This window comes from Macaca mulatta, chromosome 7, assembly GCF_049350105.2.
Source record: "Macaca mulatta isolate MMU2019108-1 chromosome 7, T2T-MMU8v2.0, whole genome shotgun sequence".
Classification (NCBI taxonomy): Eukaryota; Metazoa; Chordata; class Mammalia; order Primates; family Cercopithecidae; genus Macaca; species Macaca mulatta.
The window spans coordinates 131,920,062-131,928,305 of record NC_133412.1 but is presented as its reverse complement, the minus strand read 5'-3'; the positions used below and the strand labels follow the sequence as shown (position 1 = coordinate 131,928,305).

Genomic DNA, 8,244 nt, shown 5'->3' with positions numbered 1-8,244 from the left:
CTTCTTTACCCAGTGTTTTTCTGTCATAAGGACATTAATGTCTCCTAAATTTTCCTTCAGGTTTTCTTCCCAGGGAATCTACTGAAGAAATGTTAAGTCCCAAAAGCTATTCCTTGAAAATAAACTTTTTTTTTTTTTTTTTTTTCCCGAGACGGAGTCTTGCTCTGTCGCCCAGGCTGTAGTGCAGTGGTGCGATCTTGGCTCCTTACAACCTCTGCCTCCCAGGTTCAAGCGATTCCCCTGCCTCAGCCTTCTGAGTAGCAGGGACTACAGGCACACGCCACCACCATGCCCGGCTAATTTTTTGTATTTTAGTAGAGACAGGGTTTCACCATGTTGGCCAGGATAGTCTAGATCTCCTGACCTCGTGATCCGCCCACCTCGGTCTCCCAAACTGCTGAGATTACAGGCGTGAGCCACCGCGACCCACCGAAAACAAATGTTTTTATTAGCCAACAGGCTATTGGAAAGCTGGTCCAATTTTAGACTTCAGGTGTGTTATAAGGCAAAACTACTGTTATTCCTGCTTTAAGCTAAGATCAGGATGCAGCGTTCACCTGGGAAATATAGAAGCCCTCCTTAAGGAAATTAGCTCAGCCCTCCCAGCCAGGGACATGGAGGAAGGAACTAAGTATCTGAGATGGACCACATGTGTCAGACAAGGGCAAAGGTATATTGCCCATTAATTCAGGAATATTCCAATGGAACTCGGACTGCCCCAGGGACTGCCATCCTGTTTGGCTGAGCTCTGTAGTTCCAGAGGCATAGCAGCCTCTGCTGGTGGCCCCCTGGCAGACTTGGCAGAGTGCTGTGGCCCCCAGTTGCTCCAGGCACTGCGGTTCTCCTGCGGGGGAGGGGCTCACCGCCTCTGTGTCACACTCTGCTGGATGGGTCCCTAAACAGTATGTCACCGAACCCTAATTTGTCACAGAGCATAATGGCACAATTTTTACTTGCAGCTCTCTCTCCTCCAGGCCCAAACATGCTTCCAGGGGCTAAGCTATGGTTCAAGTCTCCTAACAGCCCTAGGGCTAGACTCAGTCTTTCTCTTTCCCTCTGACAAGTAAGGCTTTGATAGAAAAGGCCTTGCTCCCTAGGGATATTTCTCACACGATCTCCTTAGCCTCTGCAAATAGACAGGGCAACTCATTGCTGTGAATACAAGCAAGCCTCAGCTGAGGCCCTCACTACAGTAGGCGGCTACTCAAACATTCCCTTGGAGGTGATCTGACATTATCTATGAAATAGAAGCATCTTAATTAGAGCAAGAAACATGTCTCACGTGATAAAGAACAAAGAGATTTTGATTCAGGAGACAGAAGACCACCAGAGCAAGCAAACAGGGGAAGGCAAGGAGAATAGAAAAGGGAAAACCTAAGGAGGAAATATGGGGCAATGGGCTTGTGCTAGTATAGGGCTTCCCAGTGATAGAGCTGGCAAGGGGCAGAAGCAGCTTTTCATTCCTCGCAATGATACATAGATCACCACCAGTTAGACCGAGACCCAGCCTCCACTCCAAAACACTTTGCGTGAAGTGTGCATAAATGTTCTGTGACCTGCTTGTGACTGTAATCCAGGAAAGCCAGGAGAGGAGTAATGACAGGGTAAAGAAAATTCATTATGCTATTTACCCCCCTCAGGCTCAAAGCTCCGGCTATTGGATTTTGCTGATCATAACAGGCTGTTGTGTGCTGCTGGGGATGGCTGCAGCCTGCCAACATTTGGACATTTCTGTGGGTTTAATTATTCTCTAGTAATAACTTCTCCCTAATTCTATGAAGAACAGATGAGCAGCAATACTAGCCCAGGGTCCTGTGTACTGTGCAGGAGACAGATACAGCTTTTTGCAAACACGGTTTATGAATGTCATATCTACATTTTGATGTACTCACTATAAAGCTGCAATACCAATAATAACGGTCTTTCCATTACAGATATTTAAATAAATGCTTTCCATGTGAAGCAGGAGTAATTATTATCAATATTTGGGTGAACCAGAATGCTGGTGACAGCTCCAACAGCTGCATTCAGCCTTGGCTCAGTAACAAAACACAGAAAGCTCCCCAGTGAGAAACAAGGCCGGGTTTGATAAATTCCATTCAGCTCTTCAGTTACAGATTATTAAAAGACGAATTATAAAATTGGCACAATAATAGCCATGCACATTCTTTCTGGCCAGCATCATCCCCAGGGCTCTGATAATCACAGTGGAATCTTTAAATCAGAGGACAATTCAGGTCTAACTCAAACAGACAGTGTTTGTAATGCTGCCATGCACCATTAGCGCACGTACTTCCCTGAGCAATTGTTCGATTACTTACCACAGACAGCCACACGCGGTTGCTGATGGAACAAAGACAGCACGAGATGGCATAAGGGTGTGAGCATCACCTTTTTCTGGTCCACGGGACAGGACTCAGGAGATGGAGGCAGGCAGACAATGCTTTCAAACTTTTTAAGCAGAGGCCTTGGGCTGAGGGCAGTGTCCTTCATGCTTTCCACACCAGACGAAGGGTTTTGGCAGTATGTTCTTGTGGATTCTAGGTGGAATTCAGCAAAATATATGTAATCTATTAGGACGTTGAATATTTCCAGTCCAATACACTAAATATCTGATCCCTTTCAGATTGCCTGTATTAGAGTTCTCTGCAGAAATGAAACTAATCATATCTAGTTTTATATGTATATATATCATACCCACATATAGAACATATACATATATGCTCATATATATCATATACATATATTTAGAAAGCAAAAGAGGCCAGGTATGGTGGCTCACACCTGTAATCCCAGCACTTTGGGAGGCCGAGGCGGGCAGATCATGAAGTCAGGAGATCAAGACGACAATGAAACCCCATCTCTACTAAAAATATTAAAAATTAGCCAGGCGCAGTGGCGGGCGCCTGCAGTCCCAGCTACTCGGGAGGCTGAAGCAGGAGAATGGCATGAACCCAGGAGGCGGAGCTTGCAGTGAGCCGAAATTACGCCACTGCACTCCAGCCTGGGCGACAGAGCGAGACTCTGTCTCAAAAAACAAAACAAAACAAACGAACAAGCAAAAAAGTAAAGAGAGACACGTATATTTGTTTTAAGGAATTGTCTCATGAAATTCTGGGGGCTGGCCAGTCCAAAATCTGCAGAGCAGTCTGGTAGGCTAGCAATTCAATAAGAGTAGATGTTGTGGTCTAGAGTCTGAAATCTGCAGGCCAGGCCAGCAGTGAGGAGACTCAGGCAGGGTTTCTGTAGGAGAACAATATAAAGATAGGTTCTCTTACCATCAGTCATAAAGTCTCAAAGTCTGGGCTGAGAAGTTGGACTGTGGTTTATTAGACTTATCTGTAATAACTGGCCTTCACCATTCAAAGAGAATTTCTGTCTGACCTCAGTTGTAACTATCCCAAGTTGAGAAGCTGTGGTCTGAAAAAGTTAACTGGAGAGGTTGACTGTACTTTTTATAGAGAGAGAAAAAAGTTACTACATCCTAGAAAAATCTCTCCTTTTTTCACCCAAAATGGTAAAAAGAACAAGAACAGACTTTTGAGAAATACACAAAAAAATTATTATAAGAGTATTTGCACTCAAATCCTTGTTTGTTGCTATCACTGAAGAATAAGGATAGTATCCTTCTTATTCTCCACTGTATCCTAGTTCCCAGCAGAATTTTTGGCACATAGTAAATGCTCAATAAATATTTATTAAAAGAATGGGCTCCACAGATTGAAGGCATGGATAACATTTTAGTATATTCCTCCAGAATTTAGGAAAATGAAATTCATTCCATTTGTCAATTACAGTTTAAGGAGATTATCTAGCAGGAGGCAGCGTTCTTGAAATAAGATTCCAGACAGAAATCCATCTGTCAACTAATGATACAGATATTAAGAACTAAGAAGTCTCTAACAAAATTGCTAAGTCCAACCTCCTGCCTGTGTAGAGAAGCAGCTGAAGTGCTATTATCTGCTTACACTGCAGGACAAGAGTCCTTCATCTCCTTCTGTTCTCCACCTTCAGAATCTGTTAGGAAAGCAGATCTTCTCACCGTGAAGCAAACAGGCCCTCATACTGTTTAGACAACAGGATGTCTTGCTGGTCAAATTCTTCCCCCAGCATTCAAAATGTTTCTAGACATATACACTATTTTCTTGATGCAAGTTCATAGTTCATGTAATGCAAATAGTGGAGTTAAAATAAACATAGTACAGTTTAAAACTCAATCACTTGAATAATCATTCTTTTTAAGTTCTTAATAATTAGACCAGAATTGAGCTGAGGCTTATATCTTTAACATCTATGGCAAAAGAAGCTGTTTAAGCAAATATCTACTATAAATAAGCACATGTATTATATTAAGATTATAACAGGCCATATTAATCCTACTTGTGAGAACTAGATTTTTAAATATTTTTATAGTGATTAGTGGTTATTTGCACATAAAAGGATTTAGGCTTTTAAAAAATGAATCATGTATTTATTAAAGCATACCTAACTAAATTTCTTCATCAATGTTTTGTTGTGTTCTTCTAATGTTGTTTCCTTTAATGATGTACTTAAAAAAGAAAAAAGAAAAAAAAAACCTGGCTGGGTGCAGTGGCTCACTCTGTAATACCAATATTTTGGGAGGCTGAGGCGGGCAGATCACGAAGTTAGGAGCTCAAGACCCTCATGGCCAACATGGTGAAAGCCCATCTCTACTAAAACACAAAAATGTAGCCGGGCGTGATGGTGCGCGCCTGTAGTCCCAGCTACTCAGGAGGCTGAGGCAGGGGAATCGCTTGAACCCTGGAGGCAGAGATTGCAGTAAGCCAAGATCACGCCACTGCACACTGCACTCCAGCCTGGTGACAGAGCAAGACTCTATCTCAAAAAAATAATAATAATAAAAAAAGCTAATGTAGTTAGTTTTAAAATATTCTATGATATTTCACTTTTGTAGTAGTTTAAGTTCATCTAAATTTGTGAGGTTTTGGAAATGTTGAAGAAAATGAACACAAACAATACCTCATAAATTAAAAATATGAGATCTAAAAAAAAATGTTGCCTCTCACCCAAGGAAAAAAAAGAAAAATAGAGTGCTTTCTCTACCAAAACATACAACCCTTCACAAGCATCTATTCATGTCCTTGTCCTTTAATGTGACCAACACTTCAGGGTGGAAATAGTTGACTGAGTGACACAATGGAGAGAAGGCAAAATAAAGAAAGTGTTTGGGTTTTTTGCTTATTATCTGTATTCTGACATTTGTCTAGTTTGTCAGCTGTTCACTTTATGGGATTTAAATCCTAAATTACAAAATCATAGAAAAGAAAACATGAGCCAGACTACATCTCTGTCAGCAGGGACAGATGGGTTTCTATCTTGGTCTTAGATTCCCTGTAAAATATTTCCTATCATGTTATATAACACTTATTTTACATATACTTATTATACCTCTTCCCTGCACAAACTCAAACTTCTACTACACTTCCAAAAATGTTTTTCTTATTTGTAAGTTACACTGAAGACACCTGATCAGCCACCTCCAGAGTGACTCATTTCTAAATTCACACTCTCAGTAAGTGTTTATTATGTCACCTGCTATCTGCCAAGCACTGAAACATAGAAAGAAAATCAGGCAGCCCCCAGCGTAAGAAACTTACCTGTGAAGGAAACAGGCCTGTAACAAATCAAGTGAATGCCTCTTCATCAGGCATACAACAGAGGTGGGTACAAAGGAGGACCAGCCAGCTCTCTCTGGGCACTGAAGAAGGCCATCTGGAAAAAAATGACAGCGCATCTGGCTCTCTGAAAGATGAGGAGATACTCTCTGAAGGGGATAGGAGAGAAAGGCATTCCAGACAAGAATGGTCTCATGGAAGCAAGGGGAGGAGAAAACAGTGGGAAAATGATGAGTAGGTCATTATCAGCAGCAAACAGTAGCAAGAGGAATGGGTAAATGCTGGAAAGGCAAACTAAAAACAAATCATGAAGGATTTTTTATGCCCAGAATAATCCTGATTCTCATTGTTCAGGCCAATGGCTTTTAATAGAGAAAAACTGCTTAAGAAAGCTTCAATCAATAGATAAAAACTATGCCCCTTCTTCCTAGAAAACATACATTTTATATAAAATGTCCTCCCCAAACACACTCTCAGGCCTTTAGCCTCTCCACTACCCAAACACACTATCCTTTGTTACTTCGTGTTCCTTGCATGTCCATCTGGAGCAGGATCCCCAAAGATCACGATCCCCATTCAAACCTTGAAACAGAAAATTGAATATGAGCTGGAGAGTCCCAAGACATTGGCTTCATAGCTCAGACTCCACTTTTCCCTCTTCTCCAGTCCTCGACTTCCCAATGCAATCTGCTTTTCCCACATTTCCCTATTCCTTCCTACAGCTATGACATGGAGAAGCCTTCAAATTTTGAAAGAACTTTTTCTTTGAAACCTGTTCTTCCTCCTTTCTTTCCAACTTTAGTTAGTAACAATCACTACCACCAATGTTTGTGGTGTGTTGCAGAGTGTGGTTGCTAACTTAAATATAACTAGTGGCCCATGACATTTTATCCAATTATCTCAGCCCATGATAGAAAATTAAACGGATACTTGTGTTCTCCTGAGGGAATAACAAATCCTTGACATTCATATGTAAGTCAAAACGTAGATATTCCCCATGGTTCTTACCCCTGCTCAGCCTTATGCTGCTTCAAACATCTCAAAGAAATCTCAAGAAAATGTGCTAGCTGAAGCCCTGAAGGCGGATAAGGCAAGCTCATTCTTGGATTCAGTGTGGATATCTGTCAAAATAAACACTGCCCCTTTAGGGTAGGAAAAGTCCATGTGCTACCAAGAGACTGGTTGGTCTTCTCAAGTGATAGTCTTTGTTTCTGGCAGTTGAACATGTGCTGTGGCAGGTGTAGATCTGCTGTGGTAAGTGGGAGTTCTTAATGTTAAGCTCATGTGTAACCTCATCCCTATCACCGTGAGGGTTCTATTCACCAGATTTAGTCCTTAGTTCTTAAAAACTAATGTTCTTAGTGCTGAGGTTGAGAAGCCCTGGGCCAGAGCAATACACTTGGCCTCTCAGTTTCCACAACTGTATAACAGGGTCATTTAGTTTATATATGTCAAGTGCTGTAAGTGCAGTAACGTCCCCGTCCCCATGAAGACTACACTCTTTAATGGGAGTAATAATATTACCTATTTCAGAGGGTTATGAAGCTTATAGGAGTTATTAAATGTTAGGTACTTGGAACAGTACATAGCATACAGGAGGGCTCAATATAATTTAAGTTGTTCTTTTGAAGCAACTATGACAGCACCTATCACATAGTATATGCTCATTAAAATGCAATTGATATGACTATTAAACATAGATGAGTCAATATTAGTGAAAAGTTTGCTCCCTGAATACCATTCATTTCCTATGCCTGCTGTTTGTTCTCAACTTCCACTGAGGGCCTAGAGGTGTTCCATGGCTTCAGTCAGTTCACAGGGATAAGAAATCAGAAAGAAAAATCAACTCAAGATGGATTAAAGACTTAACTGTAAGACCTTAAACTATAAAAATACTAGAAGAAAACCTAGGGAAAATTCTTCCAGACATTGGTCTAGGCAAAGAATTAATGATTAAAGTCTCAGAAGCACAGGCAACAAAAATTAAAATACACAGTTGAGACTTACTTAAGTTAAAAAGTTTCTGCACAGCCAAAGAAATAATCAGCAGAGTGAGCAACCTGCAGAATGAGAGAAAATATTTGCAAATTCTGCATCCAACAGAAGACTAATATCCAGAATTTACAAAACTCAAACATCTCAACAAAAAACCTCACATATAATTCCATTAAAAATTGGGCAAAGGACATGAATAGATATTTTTCAAAAGAAGACATACATATGGCCAACAGGCTTCTGAAAAAAAAAAGCTCATCATTAATCATCAGAAAAATGCAAACTGAAACCACAAGGAGATCTCTTACAACAGTCAGAATAGCTATTATTAAAAAGACAAAAAATAACAGAAGTTGGCAAAGATGTGGAGAAAACAAAATATACCGTTAGTAGGAACGTAAATTAGTATAACTTCTATGGAAAACAGTATGGAGATTCATCAAAAAAACTAAAAATAGAACACTATGCAATCCAGCAATCCCACTACTAGGTATCTACCCAAAGGAAAAGAAATCATTATATCAAAAAGATACCTGTACTCGTATGTCTATTGCAGCCCTATTCACAATAGCAAAGATATGGAATCAACCTT

At 40.6% G+C, this 8,244-nt stretch overlaps 1 long non-coding RNA gene across 1 annotated transcript; it reads right to left on the bottom strand.

Moving 5' to 3' along the window:
• Window positions 1-300: 300 nt before the first annotated feature.
• LOC144330263 (uncharacterized) lies at window positions 301-7,751 on the bottom strand. Its single transcript, XR_013396285.1, has 3 exons — window positions 7,665-7,751; window positions 5,640-5,754; window positions 301-2,540 (listed from the first exon to the last, which is right to left on the bottom strand). It is a non-coding gene; the product is annotated as an uncharacterized LOC144330263 (long non-coding RNA).
• Between the last annotated feature and the right edge of the window lie 493 nt (window positions 7,752-8,244).